Here is a 17,179-nt window from a genome sequence, read left to right as displayed (position 1 = left end):
AAAATATGTGTCCTGAAACCGCGATTCTGGAGTGAATGGGGAGTGTTGTGTTCTAGGTTGTCGAATCACTTGTTCCTCTTTGAGTGAGGGCAAGTGAGACACTATAGCTAGACAGTCCTGGGCACATGGGTACTAAGGTGGTAGGATGACCAAGTCCCTGCCTACTGAGGGTCTATGGTCCCAAGCATAGTTCCGTGCCTAAACAGAATCCCTGCAACAAACGTTCATTGATTAACTGTCACAAAGTCCACACCCTGTGAGTGAGCTTGTATGGACCATTACATATCACACATGTTCCTACATCGCTAAGCACACTGAAGAATAATTTTCATCATAACTAGGAGAATCTCTCTCTTGATTCAATCTTACGTTTTCAATTGTTCCTCCAATCGAACCATTTCAATTCCCAGAAACATTTGCAGGAAGCAGAATTTTTGTGGGTACCCCTGTGCCTGACTTGAGAAAAACAAACTCATTGTTTACAGAATCCAGAGCTCCAGGATTCTCATAAGTGCAGGGATGAGGCAGAGTCCCACTATAGGTAGTTTGACGTGAATCTTGGACCAATATGAGAAGAAAGCGTAGACTCAAACATTTTCAGGATAAAATCTCCAGCAACACAAAAATATCAGTTCTGAGCAGGGTAAAGGATCTGAGGAGGATTATCTTTCTGATGCACAACAACTCCCTCACAGTGACGTTACTGCTGAAAGGAGGAGCAGATCCTCCACCTGGAAGTTGCAACTCTCTGAGATGCTCATAGTCATGGGAGCTTTGGACATAGATCACCCTCGAATGGGAGTTACTGGAAATACAGGAAGTCACGTTTTTCAGATGATGAAATTAATATGATATGAATATGATATCCAACTTCATCCTTTATTCTAGTGATTTGTTACTAATAAATCTGATTAAAGTTAACAATATACTCAGGGAAGAGTCCTCTGGAAGACGACTGAAGATATTTCTGAAAGTTACTTCGGGAACATTATCATTCTGATTTGTAACTTCTAGAAGTACCCAACAAATATGTGGTCGAAACAGCATGTTATTTTTAATTTGACCCGCCATCTTTTTCTCTGCCTTTGACCTGAAGCAACACTGAGATATTTGCTGATCCTTCATTAGTGCTGGCTCTGTAGGACTCTGACTAATCACTGGGGAATTATTATTGGGATAGAAAATAGTAATGTTCGATGCATTAGACCTCCTTGGATCAGCCCCATCAGAGGGAGTGAGAGTCAAACAGATATGACTTTCTTTTTCAAGGACTAGAACTGTTCCCAGCACATCATCTGGACATTTGTGCCCATCACTGCTCACTTTTTATCCTAAGACAAAATGTCGGTTTGAGCACAGCTTATAGCCCGCAGGGCATTATGACGACCCCAGCAGCACCTAGCGCACTGTGAGATCCGAGCAAGGAGGCATCCACTTCATTCATTTCTTTAATAAAAACTTCTATGTGGAAAATATTCAGTGAACTTTCCACAACATCGAAGAAGAGGAAACAGCTGGTTGAATCTCTGCATGCTTCCTCTCCTTATATCCTGCAGCTCACAGGACAGCTCCCAGTTTCAGGGAAAAAAACAATCATTCTTAACAGCAGAGACAATGCTTAGTTTCCGGTCAGAGAAATGTCTGCTTTATCCTTTGCTATGTTTCCAATAACAGATCCCCTTTACAATTCTTCAACTAATAAATATTTTATCTGGCCAGACACCGCCTCACAGAACTAAAGAAATTGGACGAAGACCAGTATTTTCCATTAGATTCTCGATGCGGCAGGCCTGTAGGGGTCCCACTTAGACACAATCAGGGATGCATGTGTGTGTATTTATTGTCAGAAAATATGAGTTTTCAATATTCCAGTAAATACACGACAATAAAACCCTTTCAAGTGGATCTGTGCAGTATTGATTTTTTGTAAATTGAAAAATGTACTTCTAATGAGATTTCATGATATTATCTCATATGTTTGACAACAGAGGCATCAAGTGGCGCCTCACAAGAATTTCAGATGCGCTGTATAAGGCTTTCTGATCACCTGAAACAATCCTCAAATCATCATTTAAACTAAAGGAATATAAACAAAACAAGACTAGTGCAATTGGGCACAGAGTGAAATAAAACATCCCAACTTGGTATCAAAACAATTCTTGCAGTAGTTATTAAAAATAGTTCTTTTTAGTTTCCTTTGTTTTCACATCTTATTTAGAAGCATTTCTAGTAGTTTCTTCAATACACCAATTCCCAATACAGGAATCATTTGCTGAAAGCTCTTGTTTTGGTTTGAGAAAAGTAACCTCACTATACCCACAAACCACGACCACAGGGACCTCTATAGAGGAGGCCAGTGGCAGAGTTCAATTTTTAACTAAACTGGTGGATGAGAATATTAAGGCAACACGTAGAAAAACGCAGGGATTAGCTACTCAAACATAGCAGATATCAGGGAGTTGCCCTTCTTCCTAACAATGGAAAATTTGAATGGGTGGCTCCAAATAATTTATCTCTTTCTACTTCCTTGGAGTTAGTGGAAGAGCTCTGGAGTCAAAGGCTGATCAATTCTAGCCATTTCTAAATAATGCATATTTTACGTTGAACATGCTATAATTTTACTAGTTGTTGTTCTCTGCCACTGTAGCGTATTGCAGTCGACAAACAGTGAATTATGTGTACTTTTGGTGACAATTATTAACAGCTGATGTTGCAGAAAACCCTAGCTTATAAAATGCAGACAGAGTGAGCTTACCTGAAGAAATGGCTGGTCCTCTTTGCCAATACTTAAAAAATCTTCAGTCAGGAGTGGAGGTCCTCCAGTTTCAGAATTTTGGTTTTCAGAAAGAGTATTTGTCCTGCTTGAACTTTGAAACTTGAACTGACTTTTCCCAGATTCTGTTGTTAAACACGCGTCACGAGAATAGGTCTGCAGAAAAGCTCTGACACCATCTATGCCCACAAACTGAGCGGCAGGAAGTGAGTTGAAGTTAATCCCGGATGACTCACAGAGCTGAGATTCCCTCCAACGGTGAATCCTGATGGCCATAAGAAGAATGATGAGGAAAAGGAACAAGAAGGAAACAACAGCAACAGCGATCACCAGATACAGGGTGAGGTTTGTCTCCATGTCTACAGGAGGTGACGGGTTACTTATATCATGAAGCATTTCCGGCATACTGTCAGCCAAAACTATAGTGACTGTAACTGAAGAAGAGAGAGGAGTCTGCCCATTGTCCTTCACTAGGACCACCAGGAATTGTTTTATGGTATCTTTTTCCAAAATGGGACGGGCTGTCCTGATTTCTCCAGTGTGAGGACCGACAGTAAACAGCCCCTGATCTGTGGACCTCAGCAACTGGTAGGAGAGCCACGAATTCTGTCCTGAATCAGCGTCAACAGCGACCACCTTGGTTATCAAATAACCAGGTTCAGAGGAGCGCGGTGCCATTTCCACCCCAGAGGAACCATCTGTGGGGGCTGATGGGTATAATATTTCTGGGGTATTGTCATTCTGATCCAGTATATAAAATATCACTGTGGAATTACTCATAAGTGTAGGAGAACCGCCATCTTGAGCGCTCACTTGGATATGAAATTCTGTGAACAGCTCAAAGTCAAAAGAATGAAGGGCATAGATGACTCCAGATTCGGAATTAATAGATATGTAAGAAGATAATGGTGTACCTCCAATGTGTCCATCAACAATGGAGTAACTGATCTTACCATTCTCCTCCCAATCTACATCTGTTGCCTTAGCTCTAAAAATGGAAGTGCCTTTAGGTGTGTTTTCCATTATAAAGGCGGTATAAGACAACTGATTAAATACTGGTGTGTTGTCGTTTTCATCTGTAATCTCAAGGTTTATGGTTTTGGTTTTAGAAAGTGGTGGCGTTCCGTTGTCTGTGGCTGTAATTGTTATGTTATATTGTGGAACACGCTCCCTGTCTAAAACACCACTAGTTACCAAACTATAATAACTTCCAATTGATTTATTCAACAGAAAGGGCATATGGGGTGGCAGAAGGCAAGTGACTTTTCCATGCTCTCCTGAATCCCTATCGTATACTTCTAAAACAGCAATGACTGTACCCGGCGGGCTGTTTTCTGGTACCTGATTCAGCACAGATGACATTAATATCTCCGGGCTATTATCATTCACGTTAATGACTTGTAGCAAAACTTTGCAGCGCGAAGATAGAATCCCATCACTCCCTCGGACTTCAAACTCATAAATTTCTGACTCCTCGAAATCCAAATTTTCAATCAAAGATATTTCTCCCGTGTTAGAATCCAGCCCGAATTTCTGTACAATATTTTCTTCTATTTTGCTAAAGGAATAGGTTATTTCTGCGTTGGTTCCCTGGTCAATATCAACAGCTTTCACGCTGCCCACAACAGTTCCCTTGGGCACATTTTCCAGCACACTGATCTTATAAACAGTCTGATTAAAAACTGGTGCATTGTCATTGAAATCCTGCACATTGATCTGTATCCGCATGGTGCCTGATCTGACCGGATCCCCTCCGTCCGTGGCTGTGAGGATCAAGCTGTGAACTTCCTGTTCCTCCCGGTCCAGTGGTTTCTCTAGGACCAGCTCTGCATACTTCGTGCCATCTGTACTGCTTTTTATGTCCAGTGTGAAGTGTTTATTTTCACTGAGTTGGTAGTTCTGCAGAGAGTACACGCCCACATCTGCATCATGCGCCTCGGGCAGCACAAATCGGGTGCCGGGGTTAGTGTTTTCAAGGACTTGCAATATTATTTGATCATCAGGAAAAGTGGGGGTATTGTCATTAATATCCTGGATCTCCACTTCGATCTCATACGCTTTCATAATGTTTTTGGAAATAATTTCTACATTTAATAGACAGTGCGAAACTTGTCTACATAAGAGTTCTCTGTCAATCCTTTCGTTAATATTTAAATGTCCTTTTTTTAAATTAAGAGCAAAATACTGTTTCCTACCTCGAGATTCGATCCGGGCTCCTCCCTCGGATAGCTCCTTTGGATCCATTCCCAAATCCAGAGCCACATTCCCAACAAAAGCGCCTTTCCTCATCTCCTCGGGAATGGAATAGCGCAGCTGTCCGGAAGCGGCTCCACAGACTGTCAGCAGAGCAACAAGAAGCAGCAGAGGAGCCCCGGAGTAACAGCGCCTGGAAGACTGAGCCCAGGAGTAACAGCGCCTCGATGACCGAGCACCGGAGTCACAGCGCCTCGATGTCTGAGCCCCGGAGTCACAGCGCCGCGAAGACTGAGCCCCGGAGTAACAGAGCATCGGTGTCTGATCCATGGAGTAACAGCGCCTCGATGTCTGCGACCTGTAGGAACAGAGTCTGTTTGCCCCGAAGTAACAGTGCCTCAGTGTTTGCTCCATTCCAGGCCCAGGAAGTCCCTCTAATTACCTGCAGCAAATTAACGTCTGGAAAGAGCGCCCAGTGACAGACTTCACCCACGGAGAGTCTGCAGTGCACTGAGACGAGCAGCGATTTTCTTTTCATTGTGGCAATGCTCTGTTCTACCCACGTGGTTGAATGGTCTGTGTTTTCTGTGGTGGGTGAGCAGCGGCGCTCAGTGTCACAATCAGTAACTGCAGCATTTCTCTTCCAGAGCAGGGCTGCTGCTGAACTGTTTCCACAGAGGTGTTTCTACATTCACTTCCATTGGCTGAAGCCCCCACACCCGAGAAGCAGGAACGGGGGACACGGAGCCAGCTCATTACACAGGGGATTCAAGTTCCCAATCTATTTAGGACTTATGTGGAGTGAGTAATACCTTTTTCCATTATGCACACCCCGAGCGTTGCAGGAGAGTGCACAGAGTATCCACGAATAGTGTTTCCCAGCGACGGCCAATTCATTACATCATGAGTTTGTGGATAGGGCTATGCATTGCATTTGCCTATCTCAAGAAACTGTCTGCTTCTGCTGAGGATCACCGCTTAAAACTGACCAAGCTGGGAACAGAGACAGTGAGCTTTCAAGTGAACCCCATACACCTGCGCTCTTCTTCTGACACCGGGTGGCCATCAACGGACAGGGTAGATTACAGTCTGTCGCCTCCATCGTTGCACTGATTTCTAGCATCGGCTTTTCAGATTGGCAGCTCTGCCTCCAGAGAGTGGAGGGGAGACGAGACCGAACTAAGTGGCCCAACATCTAGGCCCAGAAAAACGTGCGACTTTAAAGCTATTGTAACAACTACACACCAGTTCTCTTCTCACCAGGGGCGCAGGTGACCAGAGCGAGCAGGGCACACCAAGGCCTGGCGACACAGGGGATTATTCCTCATGGGAACAGGGTGACGGAAGGATGCTCTCTCCCCGAGAATGACTGCATCCTTCACCCCGAGTCCCCCAGTGGAATATGGTTGGCGTGCATCACTAAGGGACTCAGCAGCTTTTGTAGTGTAAGAGAAGAGGAAACATGAATTTCCATACCGGCGGTGGGTAGGGTAGAACGTTACGTTCTGGGTAAGTTTACTGCCGACAGTAGCCACTGGTTTGCTCCCTCTTGCAAGGGCTTCTAACTGATCAGCCTCCAATCAGAGCGGCGGGATCGTTTATAAAGTCATACGGCGTCCATTGAGAACAGGGAACAGCGGATGCATTGGCGCAACAATGCTGAAGTGCGGCGAGGGGAGCGCTTGCGTATAATTCACTGGAGGCGCCATTGTTGACATACGGTCTCTCTGCACGTGGAATACTAGGCACACATCCCGCAGCGAGGTCAACGGCGGGCACCATGTTAGTAAGCAGCTAAGGGGTTGTTTCACACTACACCAGTCACTGAGAGTGAATACTGACTGCCCAACAGCATCTAGTGCAAGTAAAATACACGACTAGAACAACATCAATAATGGAGGTTGAACGCGCACACCAGGGTGACTGACGTGTTAAGAGTACATGTATCTAAACTCTGATTCCTCCTCAACCCAACATGATTCGTACTCTATCCGAACAGACAGACATTTTTTAATATTGAGGGCATGGGCACAGACCCACCCCTGCAGATAGGCGCCAAGCTCTATTGCCAGTCCGTAGGTATCACGTGCCTGGCATACACACATTGTGAAGCAACCGAAAAACGTTACAAAACACAAACCTCTAAGCCGCATCCCCCCTCTGCCACCGTGCACGCACCCTCTGCACATTCAACTGTCATACGTGTCACGCATTAAAAAGCATTTATGTAAACTAACCAGGGCTTGATGACACCACCCATGGTGCAATAGCTCAGCATTTCCACCAACTACATAAACAAATACAAACATGACTGTCAGTTTGAAAAGCTCTTTATTATAAAAACACAGATGTCCTTCTCGCTGTAGTGGACAGAGTACAACGTGCACGTCGAAGCACTGAAGTTCCTCATATTATCGCTGGCAGGATGGACATACTATTCTATAGAGACAATACTTCAGGTTTTTGCTTCTGGGTGAGAACATGTGGCGTGAATCACATACTTCACGAAGCAGTGACTGATGGCCGCGAAGCAGATATTATGTGTTTTAGATTTCAGCATAGGCCAAATATCTCCAAGATGCGATTGTTTGCCGAGGTCACTGTGCATTTTGCACAGCGGTTGAGAGTCTGACGCAGAATTCTGATTGGAAATTCAAGTAGAAGAATTTCGAGCATTGGAAAAAGTGTGCAATGGGATTTCTGCTCCAATATTAGTGCTCCTTCCCAACAAAGATTTGATGCGGTAGTTACAAATCAAAGTCTCAGGGAGCACAAGCCACCCGATTCCAGACATGAAACTGACCTGAGGCATCATTAAAATCTTGAAAAGAAGAGCTTTATTAAAAAAAAAACACTCAAAGACAACCTACTAGAATGTTTGTATGTTTAACGGACATTTGTGTTGTTTTTTTTTTACAAAACATGCACGAGAGACAGCTCAACACTGGTCTAATGATATGGATCAAGTTTCAAATAAACATAAGAGAAGGGACTGAACTTGCGTTTCACAACTAGATTGCAACCCGTTAAAACGCACCCTGGCATACATTATGTATACACACACACACAGAAACTACATATTTATGGTTGACCCTTCAAATCGTGAGTCTTGAAGAACTGTGCGAGGACTTCCATCGATAAAGCCCACTGTAAGTGATTTCGTATAAACCATTAGGTACATCACATGTTCCTACACAGCAAAGTGGTGAATAATATGAACTACAGCTTGGACCATCTCTCCCCTGTACCAAACTTCAGTTTTCAATAGTTCATCCGACCGAATCCTGTCCCATCCTAGAAGCATTTGCAGGAAGCAGACTTTTCGTGGGTACTGAGGGCCTGGCTTGAGAGAAGCGAACTCATTCTTCTAACGATCCAGGGTTTCATGGACCTCATAAGGGCAGGACTGAGGCAGAGTCCCGTTATTGGTAGGTTGTTGTGAATCTTGGATCAATGCAAGAATAGCAGACTCAATCATTTTGGAGGAACCATCTCGAACAACACAGAGCCGCCAGGTTGGAGCAGGGTAGAGCATCTGAGGAGGATCATCCTCAGACCCCTTACAAACTCCCTCACAGTGACACTACTGATGCGAGGAGGAGACCCAGAGTTCACGGCCACCACCTGGAAGTGAAACTTCCTGAGCTGTTCATAGTCATCGGAGCTTTGGACACAGATCAAGACAGAAGGGGAGTTAATGGAGATACAGGAAGTCAGAGGAGAGTTCTCCAAGTGATTATCTCGTGCAAGACAAGCGACACTGGTGTTTAGCTCAACATCTAGATCAGGTGCCTTTGGACAGTAAATGGAAGCACAAGTGGCGCTGTTCTATGGAGCAAACATCTGGTAAAAAGACTAATAAAAAGGGAGGGTTATCTTTTATGTTGTATCTATGACACTAGAGGAGGAGATCCTCTGTCTGTGGCTCTGACTGCGATATACTATTCCGAGAGCTTCCCTGTCCAGAGTGTTTGAGTCACATCTCTGCAGAGCTTTCCAGGTGATGAAAGTAATATATGTTAGACTTTCTTGAACATGCCATACAACTTCATAATTTTCTTATGAATCTATCATTAAAATGGAATTTTTGTATTTGTATTTTTAAAGTGCGACATTCATCTCAGAGGACATCACAGAGCTAGGACCGCATACACTGCGGTAAGAGAAGGGCAGAGGTTATTCTAATGACTAATTGGTTTAGTAACTGGGGAACAGGATTTTTTTTGCTTTTTTCTAAAAAGCAGATAATCATCTGTCAGGCGTAAGTCAAGTGAGAGGTCATTCCAGAGAACCGCAGCTGACTTAGAGAAGGAGCGATCGCCCATCTAAATCTATTAATGTACACGGAGGAGTTATGTGGGACTGGACTGAAAACAGATTGGAAAATTACTTCTGGAGCATTATCGTTCTGTTTTCATAAGTAGCTTCTACACGCAGCCAAGATTATGCAACATGCCATCCTTCATCTTATTTTCCACTACAAATTTGTATGAATGCATCTTCTCACAATTTGGGGTACTCTTAATTATTAAAATCAAATTTATTATGGTAATTGACAGATATGTGGTTTAAAAAGGTTCTTTTAAATTTGACACTTCATCTGTGCCTTTCACCTAAAGCACCACTGAGTTATTTGCTGGTCATTCACTTATGCTGGCTCTGTAAACCTCTGACTAAATATTGATAAATTGTCATTGGTATTGAGAATATTAATAATACCATCCAATGTATTAGACCTCCTTGGATCACTCCCCATTAGAGGAAGTTGGAGTCAAGTAGTGCGCATATTCATTTTGAAAGTCGAAGACCGTCCACAGCACCAAAACTGCACAATTGTAGAAATCACTGTTCACTTTATCTTCTAAGACAAAATGAAGTTGGGCTCAGCTGATAGCCTAGCAGGGCAACACGTTGATCCCCAGCATTGCATAAAGCATTGTGAGTTCCTAGCAAGGAGGCATCAACTATTTCTACATCAATTGACGTCCTTATGAAAATCAGGGTTTTTCATAAAGATCCTGAATAAAAACTTCTATGCAAAAAAATATTCAGTGGATTTTACATAACTTCGAAATTGAGGTTAACAGCTGGTTAATTTTCCAAATTGTTTCTCTCTGTTTATTTTAACAATCACGTGACATCTCTCAGTTTCAGGATTTAAAGACAAATAATCACTCTCAGCAGCAGAGGAAATGCAAAGTTTCTTGCCAGAAAAATGCTGGCTGTATAACCATAAATCCTTTGCTCTGTTTCCAATATCAGATTCCCCTTTTCAATTCTTCAGCTACTGAATATTGTATCTGTTGAGACGCACCTCACAGAGAAGGGAAAATAGCACAGGTACCAGTACTTCCTGTATGCCTCTGGATGTGGCAGGCAGTGCATAGGCTCCCATTCTAGCCATAACCACAACCATAAACTAGAAGTGGGTGAGCCAACAAAGTAGCAGGGAGAGATGAGCCAAGGGTCTGGCTCAGCACATAGAGCCCGTACTTTAGCCAAGTCCAGACAATCTATGCTAAGTAAATCATACAACAAACCACGTAATATATGATAAAGTCTTTTCAACATTCAAAAAGGTGTATTTCTATAACATATGGTAGCTTTGGCATTATAACACTTCACTGAGAAGTACTTATTAAAAGTGATAGTTTTTAAGCATGAAACATTAGAGAACTAAGAGGCAAGGCAGTTGCCTTGTAAAATCTGTACATGGCCTAGATTATTACAGAGCAACGTTATAGTCTATTAAATCAAACACATTAGGTTTTTGTAAAACTGATATTTGGAAGACACATACTGCAAAGTGTTTCATGAGCAATAAGGAAGAGAAAAGAGTTTTGGTGAAATAATATATCTGCCCGAAATCACTCAATTTAAGCAGTGAAGCAGAGACTTGTCCAGATTTTATTTTGTACAAATCAGCCAGTAAATGAGTATCTATTTGCCTTTCCTTAAGTTAACCCCTCCCCTGCTGATGACGGAACCGCTCCGTCATCAGCCGCGGCCGCGCTGTGCTGATGACGGAGCGGTTCCGTCATGGCCCGCCCGGCACGCCTGCGCGGCGCGGATTCCGCGCCTGCGCTGAGCGTTCTATTGAGCGGGGCGGGCCATGACGGAACCGCTCCGTCATAAGCACAGCGCAACCGACGCTGGTGACGGAGCGGTTCCGTCACCAGCATGCGCCCGCCGCTCTTCCGCCCAGCCCCCTTAGCACTGCGGCGGAATAGCCGCCGCAGTGAAGGGGTTAAGGCTTTATTTTCACCTCTTTGTGCATTTCTCTGCAGCTTTTATATAGCACACACTGAATGCAAACAAATTAGAGCATTTTCATGAACATCAGTTACTTTACGCAAACACAAATTCATTGTTCACAGACACAGGGGAATGAAGCTATTAGCCCAGAATAACAGGATACTGAGCCTCAAACCTAGCTCCCCAGTTCCAAAGTCTTCCGCTCTAGCAGTAATGCTACGTACCGGGTAGAGGGAGGGTGGCTGGCACGAGCCACATGAAATATTGGCTCATTAAGGGCTCGAGGTTCCAACAGGCCCTTGAGTGGATTCAGAGCCAGTCTCAGGCTGGCTCAAGCTTTCAGAAGCTCCCCCATCTTTACTATAAACCCTTTAAATTTGAATCCATGCTGTGTTGAACTTTGTAAACTGAAAAAGGCACCATGTTTGACAATTAGAGGCATCAAGTGGAGCAACGCCGGATTTCAGACACAGTACATAAAGCTTTCTGATCCACCTCAAACAACTATTAAATCTTCTTTTAAACGAAATACATAAAAAACTAATAAGTGTACTACACTGGGCACATTAATGAAAGTAACGTCACCCCACTTCGCATCAACACACGTAGCATAAAAACAACTATTTTTGGTTTAATTGGTTCTCACCTACTAATCAAAAGCATTTAATCAAAGGTAGCATGCAAGTTCCCATATTGGCACTGTTACAGTGGATATTTGGATAAACAGCTTCCAAAAGAAAGAAACCGGAGTAGAAATGCAGAAAAAGTAAATCTTTGAGTAAATTCCTCATTCCACAAGGAAGGGAAAAAAACAGCAACTTTAATAAAAACAAGTAACAATTCGGACAACGGTAATAGGGGATTTATCATACTGCACTGTAATTACTGATGAAGCATTGACACAGAATTGCAGTGTGACAGCACTGCCAGATAATAATTTAATTTGTTCAGCTAATGCTTAATGCATATAGAAAGTATATGTGTTTACTATCTTCATTTCTAGTTGGTCATATTTTGTTTAATAAACTTTGAAATCTAATTTATATTGGGCTATGGTCATCTGCTACCCAAAAAGAACACCGTAAATTATCCAGTACATTATTAATTTTAATAGTGCAATAGCTTATAATGCAAAATAAGGAAACTTACTTGAATGAACGGCTGGTCCTCTTTGCCAATACTTAAGAACTCCTCAATGAGAAGCGGTTCTTGTGCCTGAAATTTCTTATTTTCTGAAAATGTATTTGAGTCGTTTGAAAGTGGGAACTTAAGTTGCCTTGTACCAGAGTCTGCTGTTAAATAGGCATCATGAGAATAGGTCTGAAGGAAAGCTCTGACTCCATCAATGCCAACAAACTGACAGGCAGGAAGTGAATTGAAGTTAACCTCTAATGACTTGCAGAGCTGGGATTTCCTCCAGTGGTGAAGCCTGATGGCCAAAAGAAGAATGATCAGGAAAAGGAACAAGAAGGAAACAACAGCAACAGCGATAACCAGATAAAGTGTAAGGTTTGACTCCAAGTCTGTGGGCGATAAAGGGTTGCTCATATCTTGAAGCATTTCTGGCATACTGTCTGCCAGCAATATGGTGACTGTAACTGAAGAAGAGAGAGGGGTCTGCCCGTTGTCCTTCACTAACACCACCAGGAATTGTTTTATTGCATCTTTTTCCATAATGGGGCGAGCTGTCCTGATCTCTCCACTGTGGACACCTACGGTAAACAGTCCCTGGTCTGTGGACCTGAGCAGCTGGTAGGAGAGCCAGGAATTCTGACCAGAATCAGAATCAACAGCGACTATCTTAGTGATCAGATAACCTGGTTCAGAAGAGCGAGGCGCCACCTCCAAACCAGAGGAGCCATCTGTGGGGGTTGATGGATATAATATTTCAGGAGTGTTGTCATTCTCATCCAGTATACAGAATGTCACAGTGACATTACTCATCAGAGCTGGAGAACCGCCATCTTCAGCCTTTAGTTGGATCTGAAATTCTCTGACAACTTCAAAGTCGAAGGATTGAAGTGCATAAATGACACCAGAATCAGAGTTAATAGAAATGTAAGAAGAGAGTGGAGCATTTCCAATGTGGCCATTGAGGATAGAGTAACTGATCTTGGCATTCTTGTCCCTATCTAAATCTGTTGCTTTGGCTCCAAAAATGGAAGTACCTTGGGCAATATTTTCCTTTATGTAGGCTCTGTATGACATATGCTCAAATACCGGTGCGTTATCATTTTCATCTGTAATAAGCAGGTTTATTGTTTTGGTTTTTGACAATGGGGGAGTTCCACTGTCTGTGGCAGTGATGGTTATATTGTAATTTGGAACCTCTTCCCTGTCCAAACCACCATCAGTTACCAAACTGTAGTAACTTCCGACTGATTTATGCAACTTAAATGGAAGCTGAGACTGTAGAAAGCCAGTGACCTTGCCATGTTCGCCTGAATCCCTATCGAATATCTGAAGAAGAGCAATGACTGTACCCGTCAGACTGTTTTCTGGTACTTGGTTGAGCACAGATGATATCAAAATATCTGGACTATTATCATTAATGTTAATGACTTCTATCAAAACTTTGCATCGTGATGATAGACTCCCATCACTTCCTCTGATTTCAAATTCATAGAATTCAGACTCTTCAAAATCCAGATTTTCGATCAAAGATATTTCCCCATTGTGAGAATTCAGTCTGAATTTTTGAACAATGCTGTCCTTCATTTGGTTGAAGGAATATGTTACTTCTGAGTTTGATCCCATGTCAATATCAACTGCCCTGACGCTGCCGACAACAGTCCCCTTGGCTGTGTTTTCCAGCACACTGATCTTATAGACGGACTGGTTGAAAACTGGTGCGTTGTCATTCACATCCTGCACATTGATCTGTATCCGCATGGTGCCTGATCTGACCGGATCCCCTCCGTCCGTGGCTGTGAGGATCAAGCTGTGAACTTCCTGTTCCTCCCGGTCCAGTGATTTCTCAAGAACGAGTTCTGCATACTTTGTGCCATCGCTTCTATTATTTACTTCCAGAATAAAATATTTATTGTCACTGAGCTGATAGTTCTGAAGAGAATAAATACCAACGTCTGCGTCGTGTGCCTCGGGCAGCATAAAACGCATTCCAGGTGCAATGATTTCAAGCACCTGTAATACTACATGCTCATCAGTAAACGTGGGGGAATTGTCATTAATATCTTTAATATCCACTTCGACTGCATAAACCTTCATAATGTTCTTGGAAATAATCTCTACATTTAACAGACACCGGGGTAGGCTACCACAAATGGCTTCTCTGTCAATTCTTTCATTGACATATAAACGTCCATTGTTTGCATTAAGGGCAAAATACTGCTTCCTACCTCTGTAATCGATGCGCGCTCCTTCTTCAATGAAATCCTTTATATTCATCCCGAGATCGAAAGCCACGTTTCCAACAAAAGCGCCTTTCCCCATCTCCTCGGGGATGGAATAACGAAGCTGCCCGGAAGCGGCTCCACAGACTGTCAGCAGAGCAACAAGAAGCAGCAGAGGAACTCCGGGGTAACAGCGCCTCGATTCCTGAGCCCCAGAGTAACAGCGCCTCGAAGCTTGAGCCCCGGAGTAACAGCGCCTCGATGCCTGAGCCCCGGAGTAACAACGCCTCAGTGTTCGGGCCATTGTAGGCACAGTACGTCCCTCGAACTAAATGCAGCAAAGTACGGTCTGGAATGAACGTCCAGTTGTAGACTTCACCGCAGGAGAGAGTCTGCAATGCACGAGACGGCCAGCGAAGTTCCCTTCCGTCGGGAAAAACTGAAATTTCACCACGTGGTTAAATGCGCTATCTCTTCCTGTTTTTTCTGTGGTGGGTGCACAGCGGCGCTCAGTGTCCTGATCGGTAACTGCAGCATTTTCTCGTAACAGAGCAGTGGTGCTGCTTAACTGTTCCTTCCCTACAAGTGTGTTTCTACTTTCCCTTTATTTGGTTGACGTCTTCTACATTCGAGATGCAGAGACAGTAGGTAGAGCCCCATCACATTACATAGGAGATTAAAGTTCCCGGTGTATTCAGAACTTCGTGACCTGGGCACGTATCTGAATGTTAACCTACCTAAGCAGTTCTTAAATTGAAATCACACTCATAGCTTTGTAAAGAAAATATATTATTAAGAGCCAATGGTACGACCAGACGACTGCTTTTCATGTTTCTAGCAGTAGATTTTATGATTTCATGGCCCGCACTACAAGACATTTCTGCTGAATATACCATTTTAACCCCCTTCCATTATGGACAGTCAGATCGGTGCACGGGAGTCCACAGAGAGTCCACAGATGTGTGTTTCCTTGCGACAGGTATTAATTGAATCATGAGATAAGTACTGTGGACCGGGCTATGCATTGCGTTTGCCGACGTCAAGAATCGGTCTACTTCTGCTCAAGATCACCGGTGAAAATCAACCACGTTTGGAGCAGGGATGCTGAGTTATCAACGGAACCCCACGTATTCGCTCTACTTCTTCCACTGCTGGTTTGACATCAACTAACAGGGAAGATTAATCTTCATCCCAGCGGGACTTGTGGCAGCTGAGCCCGAGGGTAGGCAGCGGGATGGCGAAGGATACTCTCCATGCGGGTGGGGGCGCATGGTAAAAAGCCCACTGCAGAGGCGACTGACTGCCCCTGACTGCATCTTGCACAGTGTCCCCCAGTGGGATATGGCTGGCATACAATCCTTGTGAGTTTAACAGCTGACGCGGTGTAAAATACGATCAAACACATTCATTTCCATGCCGGCGATGAGCCCGGGTAGAACATTACATCCTAGGTAACTTTACTGCCGATAGTAACCACTGATTTGCTCACTCTTGCAAATTCTTCAAACTAACCAGCGACGGCTGATGCAGCCTCCGATCAGAGCAGCGGCCTCGTTTTTAATGTTACATGGAGTTCACTGAGAATATGACCGGAGGTGCTGTGAAAGGGTGGGGGGTCGCGTGCGTATTATTCACCGTAGGAGCTAGGTAGAGGCATGAGTGATGATTTAACTTCACCATTGAATCATAAGCTACCCCTGAAAGATGGAGACCGGCCCTGTCCGCCTCCAGCACAGGTCCCTAAAATCTGGGGACTAAAGCACAAGGCCGCGCGCCTTTTATGCCCATTCAGTGCGTAAAGTGAATTCATTTAACCCGAAACTCTTAATTAGTGCGTTATTTTAGGACAGAGCCATCCAAAGCAGAAGGAGGCAAGCCTTGCTCACTGTTTCATAGCTGTACAATTTGAAAATAAGAAACCCACTCTGACAAATACGGGTTACATTGCTTCACTTTACTCACTGCGGGTGCGTAAAACAGGCCCTGGATGCTGCGCCGACCAAGCCCACTATGATTCGGCTTTAAATCAATGAGACGTCGAAGGCACAGGAGTGAGTCCTGTACAAATAATAAGCAATAAGTCACATATAGAGGAAACGGTGGCATTAATGTCACTCTAAAGTCGACCAGTATAATGGAAGTGAACTGGTCCTGGTGCCGCTTGCCAGGGCTGGCGCTAGGCATGGGCAGCTGCCCAGGGCCTCGCACTCAGCCCAATAGCATGGGGCCCACATTGATGCATGTCCTGTTGTTTCCCTGTCGAAACACTAAAAGAAAAGTGTCTCCTTGCAATCAGGATCAATGGGAGGTGCCCCCTACCCGGGCCTCTCAGGGATGGTGTCTGGAGGCCTATGGGAGGGAGACGCTTTATCTTGTCCCAATTGCTAGGAAACCATTCAGAGACACTGCGGGACGCCCATTGTCCAGCATTTTAGTGCCGCCACAGTTTTAACTATTAGCCCACAAGCAATTCTCACACCTATCGGGTTGTAGGTGTGAGAATTGCTTGTGGCCTGATAGTTAAAACTGTGGGGGTGCTAAAATGCTGGACTATGGGCCTCCCGTAGTGTCTCTGAATTGTCTCCTAGCAAGGCCACTTATGTAA

The 17,179-nt window shown here is 44.0% G+C and overlaps 1 protein-coding gene and 2 pseudogenes across 8 annotated transcripts in view; all 3 read right to left on the bottom strand.

The window, feature by feature from the left end:
• Nucleotides 1–17,179, bottom strand: part of LOC144769402 (protocadherin gamma-C3-like) — a 917,178-nt gene that overhangs the window by 491,437 nt on the left and 408,562 nt on the right. The window lies entirely within an intron of this gene.
• Nucleotides 2,723–5,296, bottom strand: LOC144767204 (protocadherin gamma-A5 pseudogene; annotated as a pseudogene).
• On the bottom strand, nt 12,329–14,945 carry LOC144767201 (protocadherin gamma-A6 pseudogene; annotated as a pseudogene).

This window comes from Lissotriton helveticus, chromosome 7, assembly GCF_964261635.1.
Source record: "Lissotriton helveticus chromosome 7, aLisHel1.1, whole genome shotgun sequence".
In the NCBI taxonomy this organism is placed as follows: Eukaryota; Metazoa; Chordata; class Amphibia; order Caudata; family Salamandridae; genus Lissotriton; species Lissotriton helveticus.
The sequence above is the reverse complement of the archived record's forward strand: the minus strand, read 5'-3'. Positions and strand labels throughout refer to the sequence as shown.